We start from the raw sequence: 22920 nt of genomic DNA on the forward strand, positions 1-22920 counted from the left end.
CCCTCCCTCCCTCTCTCTCCCTCTCTCTCCCTCCCCAACTCCCCCAACCCAAACAAGGATAATATACTACTTTGTTACCATTGTTATCATTGCCCTTTAATATGCAATTTCTTCCTAGAACTTGCATGCTGCTGCCACCACTTTTCTCAAGATCCTCACTAAAGGAACAAGAAAACCCCTGAAAAGGTAGGATAAACTCAAGATATTACAGTTTAAAGGCATCATTTAAAAAACTCAGGCCTTAATCTTTCAAAATCATATGTTTTAGTTTGAATATTAGAGCTAACTTTACATTTATGACACATATTTTTATGTATGTATATTATATACTTCAGTGAAAATTTAATTTAAAGGAAAAAGGGAAAATCATTCCAGTAGTTTACTTATTAAATATACTTAATAGAAAACCTAAAATGGTCACAGGGGGAATGGAAAAGACACATCTTGTCCCCAGCTTTACTATGTCTCTACCCTTACTTCCAAGAGTAATACATGCAAACAAAAGCAATGCTTTTTACTGGACTGGTCTTTAAGATAGCTACTTCAAATTGGCTTCACAGTCTAGCACTTCCCAGTTCCCTTCCTTGGTTACACAAGAGGGAAATAACCATTGACAGTAAGAGCACAGTGATTTCATCTATTAGGATAGTAGTACACATTTAAAAAAAAAATCTTCTTTAGGTTTATATTCAGAGAGAAATGTTAGCCCTGAAAGAACCAATCCTGACCTTTGTGGTAACTCCTTTTTTCATATTCTCAACATACTGTATACATTCCTTCTATTTGCATTTTCTAATGGGTAAATATCTCATTAACCTACCAGAATCATTAGTAATCAAACATCATTATAGTCTCTCTCATTTATTTGTACGTTTAAATATTGAATTCTCAAAGAAAAGGACATAGGTTTAGCATTAGCGTAATCGTACCTCAGTATCTCTTACTTATTTGTTCTCTTACTCACTGAAATAAAGAACTCCACACATATACAATGACCTCTTAGGCTCCCAAGAAACAGTTAATACATAAGAGAAGTCAGTAGTGCTTGTCTTCATTCAAATATTCAACATCCATTTACTGAGCACCAAGCATGCTAGGCACTAGGACTATAAAGCTACCTTGGAGAAGTCCATAGCCTTATTTTATCAGGTAGTGGGGTTAGGTTTGTTTTCACTTACACAGTAGTATAAATTATCAGTTTGTAAGCTTACTTTGGAATAGGGTCAACAGAGAAAGGAAAGATTTGCTTTAAAAAACAAAACTAAACTAAATTATAACAAAAATTCCATTAGGTGTCTTTCCATAGTCTTCCTATGGTCTTTAGCTCCGAAAATTTTTGAGAGTATTTATGAGGACAAAAGTCAGATTACTTTATAAAATGGATGATAAATGTTAATTAAATGTGTTTAAATTATCTTACTGTGTTTTAAGAAACGCTCACCAGGAGGGAAGTAGAATATCCTGGCCATAAAGAAATTAATAAAACATGTTATGCAAAAGTAAAATTTATGATTCATTTGGAATTAGATATCTACTACCTTTTCAATCCATACAAATGCATAATCTTGTCAATTAAATATTATTGTTAAGGTCTAGTAGTATGTTAAAATCACTTTAAAGTGCAACTAAGGAAAATTCATGTGTGTTTATTACTCCTTAAGGATCTATTAGTGGGTATTTTATTCAGATTCGTGCTGTAAAATCTGCATAAACTCAGCATATTGTTATCCCCATGTGTGCATTTGTTTGGTTAAAGCAGAACAGCAAATCTCAATTTTTGCAACTTCTGGAAAAGTCAAGAGAACTAAAACAGTCTTAATTTTAATCAGATACAAACAGTTATCACTACAGAAGTGAAGAGTTGACTATTATGCAAATAGTCACAGTTAGTGGTCACCAGGCCATCACAGAAGACTGAGCTAGTCAATTACTTTGGATATTTCCAAAGACTAGTGAAGATGAATGTTTCTTATTCTACCCTGTCTTATTTCCACAGAAGTATGAAACATATTAGAGACTAATGATTGTTGTTCTCAAATGGAAACCCCATTAAACACACAATGGTCAAAGTGTTTTGCCAAGATGGAAATTAATTTTTTTAATTTAGCATAAATGCGGTATAAAGATGGTAACATTTGTGAAGAATGTAGCATTCCTTTCTTTGTAACAACCAAATTCAGATATAAACCTTTTGTAAACTTTTGACCTGTAATGAAGGCAATCTGGCTTTTACCCCTGAAGTATTTTACACAAGCTTATTCTGTTAGCAATGACCAGAGTTCAATTATTAAATTCCTCCTCCAGAAATGCAGGTTTACATCTTTGACTACAGGACTTGTTAAAGTTATGCACAAGCAACTTTAAGGCAGACTTTGTACCTCCTCAGGGCTTAGTAAAAGTCTCTCTTACACAGAGTAGGGACTCAAGAATACTTGTTACATAAATACATTAAAGAATTTTTGTTCTATGTTGTTCAAAAACTAAGCTACAACAACTCTGGTGATTTTGTTAAATCTAAATCTTCTGAATCAATTTGAAGTACTTTCATCATTAATAATCTTCAAATTGAGGCAATGGAAATAAACATCTCCTCCAAGATACTTCATCATAGCATTCTTTTCTTTTAGCATGCCATGGTCTGACTTTGAAAATACAAAAGTCAGTATGAAAATACAAAAATCGATTGTATTCATTTATTTGAAGATAGTTTTTAAAATTATTTTTAATATATATTTATTGATTTTAGAGAGAGAGGAAGGGAGAGGGGTAGAGAGAGAGAAACATCAATCGGCTGCCTCCTGTACGACCCCTACTGAAGATCGAGCTGTCAACCCAAGCATGTGCACTAATCGGGAATTGAACCATAACCTCTTGGTTCATGGGTTGACACTCAACCACTGAGCCACACTAGCTGGGCAACTAGAAAATAGTTTATTTTTTTAAATGTTTTTATTTATTTTTACCATCTTTCTCCTCTTATTTTCAACTAGAGGCCCAATGCACGAAATTCATGAAAGAATGAAAGAATAGGCCTTCCTTCCCCTGGCTGCCAGGACTGGTTTCCCTCTGGCACCTGGAACCCAGGCTTCCCTCTGGCTGCTGGCAGACACCCAGGACTCGGGCTTCCCTTGCAGCCCTGGCTTCATCCGGAAGGTCATCTGGAAGGACGTCCAGAAGGACATCCAGTCTAATTAGCATATTATGCTTTTATTATTATAGATAGCTTCTAAGTCTTGTTCACACCACTTAGAATGATATTTCCTCTGTTTTTTGCCTTTCCAAACCTGACCTACCATTCATGGTTCAGCTCAAATTCAGTTCAAATTCAATTCTATGAAGAAGTATAAAGTTCTTCCTTCCTGTCAAAATTTACATTGCACATACTGTGTTGAATTATTTAGTGGTTTTCATTTCAATATTTGCCACTATTCTAAGCATTGGGGACATAAAAGCAGATAATATTCCCTACCATTAACTCTTAGGAAAGACAGACAATATACAAATGAATGTAGATATATATGCAGGTGTATATGTATGTACATATATCACACACACACACACACACACACACACACACACACACACACATAGGGTGTCCCAAAATTCACGCAAGAAGTAATTTTGATAGAAAACACAGGTTTATAATTAAAAATTGTAAATTATTTTTTGATTCATAAAGTATACAGTATAGGGTTATGTATGGAATAGCACATCAGGTAAATGGACTCCACAGTTTTGCTGGCACGTACGCAAAGCTGTGGTCTTCATTGGTCTTCATTGTCCCTGCTCCTGGGCCATAATTGGTACTTGGTAATGCTTATCAAATTGAAGGGATTGAAATCAAAGGGCAACAGATATTAGAATCTGATTCAATAAACCAAGTAAAATAAGGCTTTTATTTTTTGTTGTTGTTGTTGTTGTTAATGCTCACGCAAAATTCAAATCTTGTGTGAATTTTGGGACACTCTATATATGTGTATATAATGAGCAAATATATAAGTATAATAAATACCAGTTGATAACAGATACTATGAAGAATAGAGATAGAGTATGAAGGGTAGAGCTAGAGATAGAGAGATAGAGATAGAGATAGAGATAGAGATAGAGATAGAGATAGAGATAGAGATAGAGATAGAGTATGAGGGGTATATGGTGGAAAGTGGGAGGTAACCGTAGGGAATGGAGGGGGTTATTTTGGTTAGGGATGGTCAAGGAAGGCTTCTCTGAGGAGATAATATAGCGCAGGGTTGAATGACCTAAGAAAATGCTACATGGAACTATCTGAGAAAAAAGCAACTCAGGCAGAGGGCATGTGAGTGCAAAGGACCCAATGCAGCAGTAACTTGGGTGAGTGAGCTGGTAAGGCCAGCACAGGAAAAGCAAAGATAGGGGGAAAGAGAGAGAGAGAGAGAGAGAGAGAGAGGAGAGAGAGAAATGGGCATAGAGGAGATCACTCGGGTTTTGCAGAGCACAGCAAAAAGTGTGGATTTCATTCTGAGTGTGATGGAAAGTCATTGCAGGGTTTTAAGAGAGAGAAGTGGCATGAGACCTGATTTAGGTTCATAAAGATCGCTCTGGTTGCTGGGAAAAAAATGGACTTGACTAGAGCAAGAATGAAAGCAGAGAGGCCAGTTTAGAAACTACTTCAATAGTCTAAAAGTGGGATCATCATGGCCTTTTCCCATCTTACATATCCTCTCTACTAAAGTAGAAGAAAACATCTTGCAGACAGATTCTTAATGGATACTAGGACAGTGCCTGCAAATATGAAAGGCAAAAAATAATTATCTGACTGATTAACTAATTGATTAACTGACTGCTTAAAAACATGACCTGTCCAGTGATTCCATATGAGACAAGAAGCACACACATCACTTTCAAACACTGGTACTTTTTCATGCCTATAGGGGAGAAGAGCATCCTATATAATAGAGGTGATATACAAATTGACCATCACACCCTTGCACAAGATGGCCTCCCCCATGTGGTCAAAAGATGGCCTCCACAAGATGACCAGCAGGGGAGGGCAGTTAGGGGCAATAGGCCGGGAGGGGAGGGCAGTTAGGGGTGATCGGCTGGCAAGGGAGGGCAGTTGGGGGGGACCAGGCCTGCAGGGGAGGGCAGTTGGGGGCGACCAGGCTGGCAGGGAAGGGCAGTTGGGGGTGATCTGGCTGGCAGGGGAGCAGTTAGGCATCAATCAGGCTGACAGGGGAATGGTTAGGAGGTGATCAGGCTGGCAGGCAGAAGCGGTTAGGGGCAATCGGGCAGGCAGGCAGGCGAGTGGTTGGGAGCTAGCAGTCCTGGATTGTGAGAGGATGTCCAACCAGCAGTCAGACATCCCCCGAGGGGTCCCAAATTGAAGAGGGTGCAGGCTGGGCTGAGGGACACCCCCCCCCCAGTGCACGAATTTTGTGCACCGGGCCTCTAGTAAGATAATAAAATCTAAGAGGCTACTGCGGCCTCCCTGTAATTCTCTTCCCCAAATACTATGTCTTTTAATAAAATTTTAGGCAGCTGAGAAGCCTACTGAAGAAACTGAAAATGCAAATCCTTAATCCAGTCTCTGTGGGGGAAAACAGGAGTATTTAAAATAATTCAAGTTACTTTGCCAACTTTCCTATGGAAAAAAATCAACTTTTAGTAAAGATCAGAACAGTAGAAAATTTAATATATATATAAACCGGCTCAAACACTAGCTAATTAAACTTCTCTAGTTTTTTTGGCATTTGAGACTAATGTCATATCTGCCAAATGAAACTGGAATTTACAATAGAGTCAGATGCTGCAGCAATTCACCTCTCATGATACTCTGCTGTTACAAAGAACAGGTTAACCGCATTAATTAAGACGAGCAGATGATTACTAGACTTATCCTAAGGTATAGAAATGTGTAATTACTATGTTGTTCACCATAATAATGTATGTCATCTGTAGTTGGAAAATAAGTTAACATTTAAAATTAAAATAAATTAATTTTAAAAATAAGAATGATTAGGAATAACTCATGCAATCACAGCTGAAAGGGAATAGAAACTCAAACCCAAAAATAAATGGAAGGGTCTACTGGCCCAGTCAGGTCAATAGAAAAATAAACAAACCAGAATTCAAAATGGAAAATGAATATACTGAATTTTCCACACATTCTTAAAGCAAGAAATCCTCGTTAGAAATTTGAATATTTCTTTATCCTTTATATTAAGATATTAATTTTTTACCATACTCCATCTAAAACACACTATTACATAGTCCTTGATGATTGGCTTAGATTTAAGGTAAGCACAATATAAAATCTTAGCCAATCTTCTGTACCACCACCAAAAAAACAAAACAAAAACAAAGTAGTAGTAACTTTGCCCTAATTACAATATGTTAAGAAAAAGGAAGAGAAGTGAAGATAAGAGAGGGAAGAAAATAAAAATATGAAAGGAAAGATAAAGAAAGCAAAGAAAGAAGAAGAGGGAGGAAGGAAGCAAGCAAGGTTAATGCTGGCTTTAAAAATTTTAGTGCTGTCTTTTATATCCACAATTTTGACCTGATTACTGCCCATTCTGTCCTTTACACTTCAGCAAATATCACCTCCAAACCCCAGTGTTATACTTACCTTCCAAATATTTTATAAGTATCAAGTGATATATGTAAAAAGCTCTTTGAAAAATGGAAATTGCTATAAAAACTAAAAATTGAAATTTAAACTGAAAATTGAAGAGTTGTGGATGTAGGTTGCTGACCAAGTTAGTATAAATGCAAGGACCAGCCTATCAGTGTGCCCATTCATGACCTGGAACACATGGAACTCAGAAAAATATTATAATAACTTAACCAAATGTAGAGAGATATTTTCCCCAAACCAACACCACAAATTTTGATAAAGTTCAATTTAATTTTGTAAATTTCTATGGGTAAGAGAAAGAAAGGAAACCCCTACCTCCATCCCCCCACCCAAAAAAAGCAAATAAAGAGATATGTCCCATGACATGTTACTCACATGGTAAAGTATTTATCCATATACTTAATTTTTTACTTTAGTTTGAATTACAACTTGAATCCCTACAAATGTAATTACAAATTTGTGAACAGGTATATTTGCATTACCCTATTAGCTCATCCACAGTGATCTAGAACCATGATGATCAAACCTATAGACATTTCCTTTGAGCTCCACATGACAGTTCCCAAATATGAATGACACAAAGCCCAGCTTTGAGTCTCTTTAACTCTTCTTAATTTAACTATTAAAAAGGTCAGATTCGCTCCTTTACAACTGCACTATGATTATAGGTTCCATGGTAGAATAAGAAATTGAATCTACATAGAAATTATCAGCCAATAACAATAGGTCCTTGTCCAGCTGTGACTACTTCCCTCCTCTACAATCAGTCCTTATCTGGTTCAGGAAATGCCTGTTTTAACTGACAGGTAGGAGATTAAATCTACAGCTGCTGAAATACAATCTCAGCTCTGTTAGATAGGCTTTCATTGAAAAGCACTATACACACATAATTTGTTTATGTTGTACCAGCAATCTCTGACAAAGCAGACTGTCTAGCTGAGACAAATGTGGTTAAACCCATTTATTGTATTATTTCTGCTACACAGAACAAGCTCTTAAAACGCAGAAACTAGACAAGGCACAAAGCTCTAGCTGTCTAAAGAAATCAAGAATAGATGACTTCTTGTTACACTAGCCCTTTTTACACAGAAAGCATGTTCTCCCTTGGAAAACATCTATTCCAATTTCTCTTTTAAGTGGGTGGTTCAATTATGTTTATGCTTTCAGTTTTTAAAGTTTCTTTTGTTCCTTCTAGCATAAATGGGCATAAAATCACCTAAGCACTGAATATTTCTACATTTAAGAACAAATGAATATTTATAGCAAGTGCTATATCACCCCCTTTAAAAATACCCATAATGATACATTCTCATGACAATCCATCCTCTTTCAATATTTATTGCAAATTTTTATAATGTTATTTGATTCTTTTATTTCACCTGATCAAAAAATAGCTTTTCAACTTATAAAAAATATAATAAATACTGGTTTCTTTAAAATAAGTGTCAAGGGGAGAGGTTTTAACAACAGCAGCAACAATGAAAGCTGCTACTTAAGTGACCATGAATTACTTGCTTCAAATTAACAATAGAACTACAGATAAAAAATGTTTGCTTTATATCTAAAATCTATTCTTTAGGTACACTTATTCAACACTAGCATTCTGAGTATATTATCTACCTTTACTAAATCCTAAAAGTTATAACCAATAATAATAAAACAACAGATGATACACAATATGGTTTCAAAATAAGAAAACAGATGCTATAGCTCAAACTTGTCAAAATATTTTAGGAAGGGTAGCATAATAAACTTAAAGATTATAAAACTGTATTTGAAACATGGCCAAAGGATTAACGTTAGCCACTCTCAACATGTCACCATTCCCTAAAATATTTTTATTTTTATTTTTCTTTAATCATCATCATAAAAGAGGAAAGTGAGAAAATAATCTTCCAACTTGGAACATATGTGCCACTTGGAACTCTGAGTTAGTCTTAAATATAGAAAGTATGCAATAAACTAGCTGAATCCATTGGGTCTCCCTCAAACACCATGGATAATGAGGGGAATCCATAACAGACATAAACAAACCCAGAAAGATGTCTAGACCCCACATCATTATATGTGATATATGCCCAAGATATATGGGCATACATTTGAATGTTCAAGTTCAAACTTGGCTTCTATTAAACTGATTCAGTCACAGCATGGGGTTTTTTTAATAAACAAACCTCACTGTTAGAAAATATTAGGGACTCAAATCATGTATTATGCCCCAGCTAGTTAAAGATGTGGTGCTCTAATGCCCTATATCCTTGAAGCTTTATTACAACAGACTGTAAATAATAAAGGAAAACTACAATCTAGAAAAACATATAGAAGTCTTAGATTTTTGGGTTACAAGTTGGGGGCAGGAACTACAGAAAGCTAGCATTTCAACATATGACCAAGGATTTACATTTCCCATTAAAATTAGAAAAGTTTAATAGTGTGGGCCTTAGAATTTTATTTTCCAGGATTCTTAAAAATGCTGAATGCATTCAAATACAATATGTAGCCATAGTTATCTCAGTATACCGAGTGCTTTGCCATATTTGATATATACACACATGTATTCTATAAGTAGATTTATCTTTAACTTTAGGACAACAGACTTTTGGAACCAGAATGGCTTTAGGAGACCATTTTTCCAATACTTTCCTTTTAAACATAAATATAATAAGGCCCAGAGAGGAAAAGTGACTTGTCAAGTTCACAAAACTTGAGAATGGCTAAGCAAAAGTTAAAAACAAGGTCATTAGTCTCCAAGTTTATTGATTTCATAAAATCATAAAATCAGAAATTTTTCAGTGATGGAAAAAGATTTGGAGACTTTATAATCCAGTGAGTCTTACCTAGACACAGCACTCTAGTGAGCTTTTTCAGATATACAATATAGAACATACTCTCTCCTTCCTTGTCTAGAATCACTGATCGGCCTAAGCATACATTTTATAAAGGAGAAAAGTGAGGCACATAGAGATAATGTGACTTGCCCATGATGACATAATTTGTCAAAATCAGCTAAGATTGAAACTAGCACTCCTAATTCCCAGTACAGGAATTTTCATTTTTCTTTTCTAGTTGTCTTTCTGTATTCTTTAAGGTAGAACCTAAATACAAACATACCCTTTCTGTCCCCAACTTTAGTCTAAATATTTTTTTTTCTTAAACATAAATCTATATAATGTGACCGAAGATGAAGGCAAATTTCCATTCTTCTACAAAGACATTCTGGCAATACTATAAACAGTGACTCTGATGACTGTCTCTCTTCCTCTTTTTCCTCTACTACCCAGCCCCAAGTTTGTATGCCTGTGACATACATTAAAATCAATCAGGTATTATTCTTTTTTTTCTTAATGTAGGAGACCATGAACTTTTTTGAAATAGAATTGTAACATTTCACCTCTTATTCCTTGCAAAATACAGAACACAAAGACAGCTTTTACTAAAATATAAATTGAGTTATTTTCCTGAAGGTCAGGGTACTAGTTTTTAAAAAGCATAAAAGTAAAGTGACTAAATAGAATGGAACAGTATATAAAAAGGATAATAAATCATGCTCAAGCAGAGTTTATTTGAGGGATGCAAGGTTGGTTTAACATTTAAAAATCAATCAATATAATTCATTATAATAAGATAATAAAGTAGAAAAAACATTATTATTTCAATAGATGCAGGAAAAAATTTGGAAAAATTTAACACCCATTCATAATAAAAACTTTCAGTAAACTTGAATAGATGGAAACTCCCTCAGTCTGATTAAAGGTATATTTGAAAAACCTATAGTCAACATCATAATCAATGATGAAAATCTCCATGCTTTTTACCTAAAATCGGGAACAGACAAGAATGTCCACTCTCTCCACTTCTATTCAATATTGTACTGGATTTCTTAGCCAGTGCAAAAGCAAAGGAAAGGAAAGAAAATGCATACAATTTGGAAAGAAAGTAGAGAGATAGTTTTTAGCTGCAGAAAACATGATCATAACCATATATCATAAGGATCTTAGAAAAAAAGAAAACTGCCAGAATGAATAAGTAAATTAAGCAAAGTCACAACATACAAGGTCAATAACAAAAATCAATTGTCTTTCTGTATACCAGAATAAACAACTAGAAAAATTAAAATTTAAAAAATGCCATTGACCATCAGCATAAAAATAGCATACTTAGAAGAATTTAACCAAAGAATACTGATTGCTATAAAACAATACAAAGAGAGACTTTTTAAATACCTTAAAGAAATGGAAAAATATGCCACATTCATGTAATGAAGACCCATTATTAAGATCGTAATTATCCCCCAAATTATTCTATAAATCCAACAAAATCCTAATCATAATTCCAGAAGAATATTTTAAATATGTCAAACTAATTCTAAAATTTATATGAAAAATTTAGGCAAAACAATTTTGAAAAGGAACAACAAAATTGGACAACTATAGTAAGATATCAAGACTTACCATAGAAAGATCTAAGATGGCAGCAGACTAGGTGGATGTTATACTCATCTCCTTCTAAGACCAAACTGGAATTACTTGAATAACCAACTGAAGACTAGCTGAATAGAAGCCTTATAACCAAGGATTTACAGAAGAAGCTACATCAAGACTGGTAAGAAGAGCAGAGATGCAAAAAGGGCTGACCCCACTCTCACGGCTGCTGGCTGATATTCCAGAGGGATATCTCAGCTCCAAAGGTTTGCCCATCGATTTTCACAATGATGCCAAGGTAATTCAGTGGGGGAAATAATAGTATTTTAAGCAGATTTTGCTAGAAATGGTTATCAGTATGGGGTACCTCTATCTGACCTAAACCTAAACCTTATGTGATACCAAACACAAAATTTAATTAAAAATGAATTACCATATAAACATATGATCTAAAATTAGAAAATTTCTAGAAGATAGAAGAAAAATCTTTATAATATTGTGTTAGGCCAATATTTTTAAAACAAAGCACAAAAACATGAACCAGAAAAGAAAAGAATGATAAAATGTCACCAAAATTATAATCTTTGGTCTTTTGAAAGACACAATTAAACAGACAAAAAGGCAAGCCATGAACTGAGAGAAAATATTTGCAAAATTAAACAAAGAACCTTCTACCCAGAATATTAAAAAAGACTTACAATTCAATAAATGAGATACATTAGTTCTTAAAAGGGTGCTAACAATTTGAATAGATAATTCACACACAGAGAAATATATATGGTCAGTAAGTACATGAGAGGATTCTCAACACCACCAATCAGCAGACAAATGAATATGAAAACCACAATGAGATACCCCTAAAACCCACCAGAACAGTTAAAATTTTAAAGATTGACAATACCATGTATTGGCAAGGATGCAGAGCAACTGGAACTCTCATACATCGCTGGTGGTAATAAAAAATGACACAGTCACTTTCTTATAAAGTTAAGCATACAACTGCCATACAGCCCAGCAATCAACTTACTCATAGATACACACACAATGAAAACATGTGTCAAAAGGACTTGAAACATTATTCATAATAGCTAACAGTAATTGAAATCAATACAATGTCTATTAACTGGAGGATGGATAACAAATCATGGTATGTCCATTGTGTGGAATACCATCTAGTAATATAAAGAAACAAAATATTGATAGACCCAGTAACATGAAAGAATTTTTACAAATCATGTTAAATGATGCCCTAGCTGGTTTGGCTCAGTGGATAGAGCATCAGCCTGAGGACTGAAGGGTCCCAGGTTAGATTCTGGTTAAGGGCAGGTACCTTGGCTTCAGGCTCACCCCCCCAAGTACATGCAGGAGATGTGTTGTCCTCACATCGATGTTTTTCTCTCTCTGTCTCTCCCTCTCCCTTCCACTCTCTCTAAAACTCAATGAAAAAATATCCTCGGGTGAGAGTCAACAACAAAATAATAATGCTAAATGAAAGAAACTGGACATAAAAGAGAATATACTATATGATTCCATTTGAATTTCTAGAAAAGGCTAAATTATAGTGACAGAAAGCAGATCAGTGAAATGGACCCAGAATGTCACGGGGGAATATGACTTTAAAGGGGACACAGGGAAACTTTTCACAGCTAAAAAGTTGTATATTACTATATACAATTTCCAGGATTCATCAAACACTTCAAATAAATTTCATTGTATGTAATTTATGCATCAATAAGGCAGGATGATTTTTTTCAAAAGTGAGAAAAATGTCAACTGTCCTATGAAGTAGGACATTTTACAGATGAGATTACTAAAATAAAGACTAAATAATATACCCAACACTATAGCTAATAAGTGACAGAGCCAGAATTCAAACCTAAATCTTCTGCAGCCCATGCTCTTTCCAAAATGATAGAAGCTTTTTGTGAGTAAAGGGTATTAATGGCATTCTTAGGAAAAGGACAAGTCTACTTTAGCATTAAACCGAAAAAGGGTTCAATTGGAAAATCCGGGCTCAAACCATAGCCCTCCTGAACTATCAGGTTGCTTGGGCTTTTTTGTTTTGTTTCATTTACACTAACTTGTTAAAATGACAGCCTTGTTCCACCTGCTCTTGGCTGAGAGTGAAAAGTGATTAATAGAACAAAGACACCCAAATTCACCAAGCACTGCAAACCCAAGCAGCCTAATTCCTTATTCCCTGGTACTAACCTCCCAAAATGGCAGGATACTGGCATGTGGAGGGAAGAAGCAAGAGTAGATAGATTTCAATCCTTTCTTAAAGTTTTACCTTTTAACCCAAAATGGTGAAAAGTGTATTATTTCGTTCAGAGGCAATTCTGTTATGGTAGAAAAAGACCTGGAATAAGTGAATTGAAGTTAAAAGATCTAGATCAGAGTCAGTAATGTAACAAATTGCTTAACTTCAGTTTTCTCCTCATTAAAGGAGGAATAGTAATACCGACCTCACAAGGCTGTTGTGAGAAGAAAATGATGTCAAGTGGTTAGTTGTGTAGTGCATAGCAGACACTATCCACTGAGTTTAAATTCGATCATTTCAAACCAGGCCAGTGTTCTCATAAAGAGGCTCATCTCCTTTTGGAGAGCATTTCAGAATCTTGGTGTGTGGGTGTGTGTGGGTGTGTGTGGGTGTGTGTGGGTGTGTGTGCGCGCGCGCATTCACTGCACATATTCTCTCCTCCTGGAGATTCAGTATGCCTCAGCGGTTCTCAACCTGTGGGTCACGACCCCTTTGGGGGTCAAACGACCCTTTCACAGGGGTCGCCTAAGACCATCGGAAAACACATATATAATTACATATTGTTTTTGTGATTAATCACTATGCTTTAATTATGTTCAATTTGTAACAATGAAAATACATCCTGCATATCAGATATTTACATTATGATTCATAACAGTAGCAAAATTACAGTTATGAAGTAGCAACGAAAATAATTTTATGGTTGGGGGTCACCACAACATAAGGAACTGTATTAAAGGGTTGCGGCATTAGGAAGGTTGAGAACCACTGCCCTAAGGGGAAGGGAGATCCTGCCCCATTGCTGCTGTTGTTTCTGCAGTCTACACTTTGAGGTGATGGGTAGACTTGACTTGAGAATCACCAAAGCACATTTGTGAAGAGTAGGTAGGAGAAAGATCTCTGAGAAACACTGCTGGGTCTATCTTATCATATGGAAGTTTTCTGTAAGAAGAATAAGTAAGGGTCTTGCAAAACAAACAAAACAATATTTTCAAAGAAGTAGCTAAGAAAGGTTAATAGGAGAGATTCTGAATTATTTTATAAGATACAGAATTAAGAGATACAGACTGAAGAAGACCTAATGACAGATACTCATCTAATTTGATTCTCAAGACTTTTGACATTATCATGTTGTTATATTGCTGTAAGCCACTATGGTAATTGAATGGGTGATGATAATAATGCTAATAGTAAAAACAGTAATAACATAATACTGATATAGGACTTCAATGTGCCACGCACTTTTCTAAGTGCTTTACATGCATGAACCCATTTAATTTTCAAAACATTTTCATGACTTAGGTACTGTTTTTGTCTCCATTTCATAGATGAGGCACAAAGAAGCTTAGTAGCTTGCCTCAAGGTCAGGCAGCTAGTAAGTGGAGGGTGCAAGTACTCTAGTTCCAGAGTCCTACTCTTAACCAGTGTGCCAGACTGCCTCATGATGCAGAGGTTGTCAAGGTGGGAACCCAAGGCCAACACATTGGGAGGAAGGGTGGTGAAGAAATGGGGGATTAGAGGGAAGTAATGAGAGCCTTGAACATTTCTTAGAGAGGTTAGCTTGAAATAGTATGTATAAGTGTATAGCACTCTCCATGCTATAAACCAATTTTATCAACATATATTTGTGATTCTGGTTTTACTGTATGTACAGTAAGGAAAACAAAGCAGAGCAATATGGCTCGTGTTAGAAGTGACTGGCTTTGTGCTCTCACTGCCTAGGAAAAACTCACAAATATTTAAAGTGTGAACCTTGGAAGATAAAAATAATGTTCTTGTGTCACCATTTAACCTAATTAGAAATTCCTTTTAATGTTAAAAAATTGTATGAGGTTATTTTTGTTTATTTAGAGGGCTCAAGGGTTTTAAAAGGTTAAGAAATACTGGATAATAAAAAGTTTAATGCTTACACACTGAAAGACTAAGCTGAAACATTGGTTTCTTCTACTATCTTCTGAACCGGTAAATCTCAATTTTCTTATATATAAATGAGAAAAGAATTGCCTTTAAGAATCAAGCTGAACACTACTTAATAGATGTGGAAATTATTTGAAAAATATGAATTACTATAGAAATTAGTATACATTATTTCCTCTACATTTACTATACATTTGCTATCTGTAAATACAAATGAATATATTTACATTTATTACCTGTAAGCCAAAATATTTTTAAGTAGAATTGCTTCTAGGAATAAAGGAGCTTTAAAAATTGATACTTAGGACTTCTTGATGATCTACTACATTCCAGAAAATATATGCCAGATACTTTCAACACTTAATCTCAATTAATTCACATAACACAAGTCAGTAAGATGTGATTATATCATTTTATCAATTCAGAAAGGTTAATAAGTTCACAGAGCTAAATTCAAAATCAAGAGATTCTGATGCCTTTTTATCATAACGCCTTTCAATATAAAAGGAGATTAATATTTAATCAGCCAAGCAACTACCACTACCTGGGATTATGCTGTGGTTATTAATGTTTTTGTAAGTTTTTAAAATTTGAGAAGATCCAATTGTTGATCAAAGTTTAAATCTGGCTCCATCATTGGTGGAGATTAATGACCACATTTTTTTTTTTTTTGGTTGAAAGTAATGAACCAGCTATCTCTTCCAACCTCAGTACTCTATTGAAGTACAAGAGTAAGCTATGTTTAATTCTTTTTTAAAAATATATTTTATTGATTTTTACAGAGAGGAAGGGAGAGGGATAGTTAGAAACATTGATCAGCTGCCTCCTGTGCACTCCCCACTGGGAATGTGCCCACAACCAAGGTACATGCCCTTGACCAGAATTGAACCTGGGACCCTTCAGTCCGCAGGCCGACGCTCTATCCACTGAGCCAAACTGGTTAGGGCTATGTTTAATTCTTGAAGATGAATCTACATCATCTGTTGATGATGAATCTCTTGACAAGATACTATTAGCAAGTTACTTCATCAACACTGAAATCACATCAACAGTGACATTTCTGAATCTCAGAAGCTAGGAATAATATTTTGATTAAAATATTTGTAAGGATAGCAGAAACCATGGCCTAGGACCAAATATCTTACCATATATAGGGTTCTTCCAAATATGAAGGCTAATATATTCAAATACAAGTGAAAAGGGCATACAAGTGGATTGATAGTATGTTCCTTATAAGATTTCCTTGTAAAAAACCTCTAAGTATCACTGAGATAACAACATTGAGCTCACCATCATAGCAACCTCCACTTTCTGTTCTTGAACTCTTTGATTCAAAGTTAATTCTTTTTTTTTGTATTTTAAGTTTTTTATTTTAAAATAATTGCAAATTTACAGGAAAGATTCAGGAACATTGCAAAAACTGCAATATACGCTTCAAAGACCAGATTGAAGTTTTGCCACTGTCCTGACATATCGTTTATAGCAATAAGATCCAATGTGGGATCACCTATTGCCATGTCTCTCCAGTCTCCTTCAATCTGGCATAGTTATTCAGCTCCTCATTGACCTTTATGACCTTAACAGTAGTGATGATTTCAAGCCAGTTACTTTGTAGACTGTTCCTAAAGTGTTTATTTATTTTCCTGAGATTTCCTTATGATTAGATTCAGGTTATCCATTTTAGGCAGAAATATCACAGAAGTGATGATATGTTCTACTCATTGCATCCCATTAGGTAGCTTATGATATTGATTTGTCACATTGCTATTAATGTCACCTGAGTAATGTGGTATCATTCAGGTTTCCCCACTATACTGTTACAACTTTTCCCTTTGCAATGCCCTAGGTATTGTGTGGGGAGACATTTTGAGACTATATAATCATCCCATTCCTCATCCTACTCTCATCTAATAGTTTTAGCATCTTTTCATGTCTCTTATCTGAATTCATTATTATTATGATGGTGGCCAAGTGGTGATTTCTTTCCATAATTTCCTGAGCTTTTTTTATTTGGCACTCTGCTAATAAAGAAGAGCTTTCTCTTCCATCTTTCATATTTCATTTACTTTACATATCAGTGTGGATTGGTAAATTCCAATTGTATTAAATTGAATAAGTTCATTGGAGGTTTTGTTTTGTTTATATTCTTACTTGTGCCCGATATGGAACCAGTTGCCCTTTCAGGATGAATTTGAACCCTTTTTATGTCCCTATAATTCTTTACTTTATAGAATAAGAAGATGTTCCCAAGGTATCTGGTATTTTCCCTGCTCCAGACTTGCTCTCAGAAGAATGATATTTAGAAACAAAATCTGGGTGCAAGATGTGTTAGTTACTACTGGGTATAATTTACTACTTTGGTCCTCTCAGTAAACAGAGCTTAGAAATATATTTTTGTATATAGTATACATATTCACACACATTTATACTTATACTCACTTCTATATATCTAAATATGTCTATATCAACATACTGATATATATATTTATATATATATGTATATATAGAACCATAAAATCACATCAATATTTCCAATTTCAATCCATTACCACAAACTATTCTTGCCTTCCTCTGTTCCATAATTATAATAACCCTCTTCTCTAAAAAAAAAAATTTAAACACTATCAAAATTCCATTGGCATTTCCATAAAAAAAACAAAACCACAAAAAAACCCTAAAATTTGTATGGCACCACAAAAGATCTTGAATAGCCAAAGCAATCTTGACAAAGAAGAATAAAGTTGGAGGCATCATGTGCCCTAATTTTAAACTATACTTCAAAGCTGGAGTAATCAAAACAGTATGGTATTGATATAAAAAAGACAGAAAGATCAATGAAACAGAATAAAGAAAAATACAATATGATCTCATTTATATATGGAATCTAAAAAGAATCCAAAACACCAAGCTCCAGGACATTTCATAGATACAGAAAATAGATTGACAGTCATAGAGGAGGGAGTTGGGGACTGGACAATATGGAGGAGGGGTTCAAAAGCTACAAAATTCGAGTTATAAAAGAATAAGTCACGGGAATATAATATACAATGTAGTGATTATAGTTAATGATACTGTTTTGCATATTTGAAAGTTGCCAAGAAAGTAAATCTTAAAAGTTCACAAGGAAATAGAAAGTTTACAATTTTAACTGTATATAGCGACATATTGTGTTCATTTTGCAATATATACAAATATATATTAAATCATTATGTTGTACACTTGAAACTAATATAATACTATAGATCAGTTATATCTCAATAAAAAATTAAATTAAAAAAACTGGCTCCCATTATATGTGTATGTGTGTATATTCATACATAATTCTATATAAGAATGTATATATACATATATGTACATATGTATGAATTTGTGTGTGTATGTATCTATGTTTATGTGTATGTAAACATTTATTTTCCCTACCTCCTATATGTTACCAATCAATCTCATGACGCTACCAAGCCATTTGCCCATTTGGCAGCCTTCATCTAGTTGGCCCTAACTCTTATGGAGCCATGACCCTCATAAGCCATTTTTCTCAACCCCCACCAGGCTGTCACTACACTCAGCTATCTTCCTCAATTGGCTCTGTGATTGGATTAGAAAGTGAGAGGGGAACTCTGTTATCTTTAGATTTATGTCCCTATAACCTGTTAATTAGGCACTGCTATTCCCCCCCCCCACCCTTTTATTTAACTGTGAGGCAGTATAATATAGTAGTAAGATCACAGGTTTTGACACTGCACAGACCTAAATATGACAGATGGCTCTAACTAACTAGATGTGTAACCTTAGTTTCCTCATCTGTCAAGTGGGGAGGATAACATCTACATTGTTGCATATTTGATCATATGAAGATTAATGAAAATATACATAAAGAAACTGATCCAGTGACTGGTAGATAAGACCATAAATGAGAGTTGTTACTAAAATTTTAAGCTTAGGTGGTAAACACTAACATAAAGGTATGTACATAGTTCATTATGCTTTGGTATTCGGGCTAACAAGGTGAATATGAGCAAGGACAATGAAAGGATTGACTTTTGCATTAGATCTTGATACCCAAAACCCTGGCTATTGGGCCTGTAGTGCTCTGTTCTGCCAAGAAAAGGGGAGAGATGTGTAAAATAAAGAGGAAATAATAAAACAAATAGTTTTCAAAAAGAAATTTAAGGAAAATTAGAGTAGGTGCCCAATAAATAAATAATAGGGGGAAATCACTCTCCAAGCTCAGCATAAAAGAAGACAATGACGGTCATCCTATGTTCCAGAGAGGCATTTGGATTTCTTAATTCGATTTCCATGGAGAACCATTCAGGAGGGGATAGTATCTTCACACCAAGAATGGGAGTGAAATGAGATAATATTTATTCAGGTGTTGCGAGTGCCTAGAAAGGTGATGAGATGAGTTACGTGGTAAAAATCATCAGCCCTCGCTAATAAAATATGAATAAAACCATTACGTCTTAGAGACCAAACACTTTCATGTCACCTAGCTATCTTTTAAAGAGTCCATAGGAAGTTCTTTCACAAAATGTTTCCTTGAAGGGAAAAGGGTAGTGGCGTTTGAAATAGTTCAGCACAGCACTGCCAATCTTGCTCTTTAAGCCACTTCCTTCCCCAAATCCTGCTTAATCCCTTCCCCCAAAAAAGAAAGCTTAGATGAACATGAAAAAGTTTCCTTCTTTTTATTGTACTTCTCACATTTCCTATCCCCTGCCCTCCACATGAAATAAAAATAACTTGGTTCACTTCGGCACCCAGAAGAGCACAGCCAGTTTACCACTCCCATGTTCCAGGTCAGATCTAAATCTTTCTGAGTTACTTCTCTTCGTCCCTAAACTTTGCTATCCAGTGTGAAATCTAAAACTTGCTAATGACTGCAAACCAGAAATGCAGCCTGACATGAAGATGCAAATTACCATGAATCTGTTACTCTTTCACACACCTTTCAAAGGAGATTAACAATTATTTCATACCAGCTTGGTTATAGCATCCTTTTAACAAACACCAACTGCTACTAAACAAATTATTTTTAAAAAAACACCACAACGATCTGTAATAACCTTCTCCGGCCATTGAAATGTGTCTGTGTGTTACTTTCTCAGCCTGCCTTTTAGCTGATTAACAAATACGATGAATGTAATCTTGTAGACCCTTAACATTGAAAGACAACCTTCTAAAGAAATTTAAAGGACGTTCTGCCAATCAGTGATTGAGTAGGACCACCCATAGCCATTTTTTAAAAATTCTTCATTGTTTGAATAATATGGGAGGAAATTTAGTGTATACACTCTTCTTCCTGTATTTTCCAGCTAGATTAAGCTGTTGTCTTCACAACTGCCTCCCAGCTGCTGTGACTTGTGAAAACAACAGACCCTGCTCTGTTGTCTGGAGAAAGCCGGGATTGTTATGAGTAACTTTATTGCAGGCACATGAGTGTGTTAAGACTTTAAAACACGCTCAAATGTCATGTGCACACCCAATGACGGGCAAGAATAATTATGAAAAAACAAGAAATCTATGTCTATGAAACCGTGTTGGACAAAATGGGCCATTCATTGTGTTCCCCTGGGAATGCCTGGACTCTGCCGTCAGAAAACAAAAAAGGCACTTTTTTCCTGCCGTAGGCTGAATGCTTAGCTTTGCCATCTGAGCCCTAAGAAAACACGGGCCCCTCCAGTGCTGGCGCACCCACGCACACTAAAAAATATTAATGCCTCTCTCTCCTTACTTTTTTCCAGGCATCCCTTCTGTGTAGGCTGCAGCCAATATAATGTCAACACAAAGACAAAATAGTTTATCTAACATCAGTCCCCCACAATTTCCCTCTTGTCCTCAGTTATTTGCCCTTCCCCCAGCATTAAGAAGGAAAGAAAAAAAAGATAACCTTTACCCCAATGGAAAACTTGTCTCTGGCACAGATTTTATTCGCAGCAACATTCCCTTCTGTTTTCTTACGTGTTTGCTACTGTTAATGTTTTTACCAAATACTACGTAAGCATACTCATTTGCCTGCAAATTGCTTCTTCTTCCCTAGGAGGCTTCTGAGAGCCATTTTGTTGGGTAAAATTGGGTCAGCTGTTTCTCAAAAATACCCCTTCTCAATGTCCACTACCCCGTGTCCTTCCTGTCAGTGTGTGCACGTACATTACACAAATGGAATGACAAATGAAGCTCCAACTCATTTCAGCTCCAACACAATTTAATATACAGATTTCACTGGAAGTTCAAAGCTTTTCTGTTTTAATTTCAACCAGTTATTTTATGTTTACTGACAAGGTCGGTTATTCACTGATTTTCCTAGATAGGTACACTGCACTTTGATGGTCTACTGTAGACTCTACTGTAATTTCCTTGGCAGCTGAACTGGCAGAGAAAAATATCCAATAAACATACTTCCAAAACAGTGAGCTCTTGCCCAAGATTTCCAATCTTGAACTTTTCAGTACGTTCCCAGAAGAAGAGGATGGGAGAATGTGTGCTTCACTACACAGTGGGGTCACAGGAGGCTGATAGAGCATTAAGACGATAAACTCCCATTTCGTCTTCCTTTCCACAACCCAGCTTATTTGCTCTCCTATTCCCACCCACTGACTTCAGAGCTTGTAGATAAATTAGGAGCAAAACCAGAAAAGAGAAAAACACTTCTTTGGTTGCTTTACAAAATTTAGCTATAGAACACTTATGTCAATTCCTTTGACTAGAAAAAAAATCTTTTAAAACTCATCAAGTTTAAACATATGCCTCATCTTTAGCTAATGAGCAAATGATTTAGAAAGGCAACAGCTGGAGAAGTGAGATATGAATTTTGTCTTACAATAAAATGTGGTTATCTTTTATTTAGCTAACTAGTGTTAGTGACCCAGCAGCAGCCAATGCCAAAAGAGAGGCATTTGTGGTACATGTATATATACCAGCAGAAACCAGGGTATATTTTGTCAGCCAACTGGTTGTTTTGACTATACCATTCCCAAACAATTGATTTGACTGAAGTAATTAGTTGATGTTAAGTCTATGATTGAGTCAGGGAGTTAGAGAGCCTTTTAGAGATTCATCTAGTTACTAAATTCTAAGCCAGATCGTCACTCTTTAGCATAAGGGTATTGATTGTGTCAAGTATATCAAGTTTGGGGTGAAGCCATTGTATGGACACAGTCAGAGGCATAAAATAACACTAATTTATTACAGGGATGACTTAAAAGAGTTGGCATTAATTAATCACTTAGGTGAAGAAGGTTACATTTCTCTAAATTGGGATGAAGTACTTTTGCAATAACCATCATCTAGAAGGAGGGATATCAGAAAGCTGGCAAGCCAAAGTGCAGACCCAGAGTTCATCTCAAATATTTTCACACAAGTAACAATGGCCTTGTACCAGCAATGTTCCTATAGTGGCATTTTTTAGTGATGCTAGGGCCCAGTCTCCAGGATGCATGTGAGACTACTTCATGGAAGCCACTACAGGATGGTCATAAGTAACACTTTACCCTCTGAAATGTGAAGTTTCATGTTCATTTCTAATCCAAAGAGCCTAAGCAAGATTTCCTCCCTCCCTGGATCCTGAAACCTATAAACACATGAAACTCACATGAAGAAGTACTAAGCAAAGAGTCTAGAACTAGTTCTGTCTCCCAGGCTGAAAAATATGTACTTACAACCTAGCCAGCTATCAGCCCAGCCATGAATTTGTTTTAACAATTCAACAACATCAC

The 22920-nt window shown here is 35.4% G+C and overlaps 1 protein-coding gene and 1 long non-coding RNA gene across 19 annotated transcripts in view; one reads left to right on the plus strand and one right to left on the minus strand.

Moving 5' to 3' along the window:
* The window catches only part of LOC106724275, a 23070-nt gene extending 11314 nt beyond the window's left edge, over positions 1-11756 (plus strand). The window contains exon 4 of the long non-coding RNA XR_001360027.1: positions 11645-11756. This is a non-coding gene — a long non-coding RNA (uncharacterized LOC106724275). The remainder of the gene's footprint in view (positions 1-11644) is intronic.
* The window catches only part of SOX6 (SRY (sex determining region Y)-box 6), a 384360-nt gene that overhangs the window by 124927 nt on the left and 236513 nt on the right, over positions 1-22920 (minus strand). The gene's annotated exons all lie outside the window — the stretch shown is intronic.

Source organism: Myotis brandtii, unplaced genomic scaffold (assembly GCF_000412655.1).
Source record: "Myotis brandtii unplaced genomic scaffold, ASM41265v1 scaffold782, whole genome shotgun sequence".
Lineage (NCBI taxonomy): Eukaryota > Metazoa > Chordata > Mammalia > Chiroptera > Vespertilionidae > Myotis > Myotis brandtii.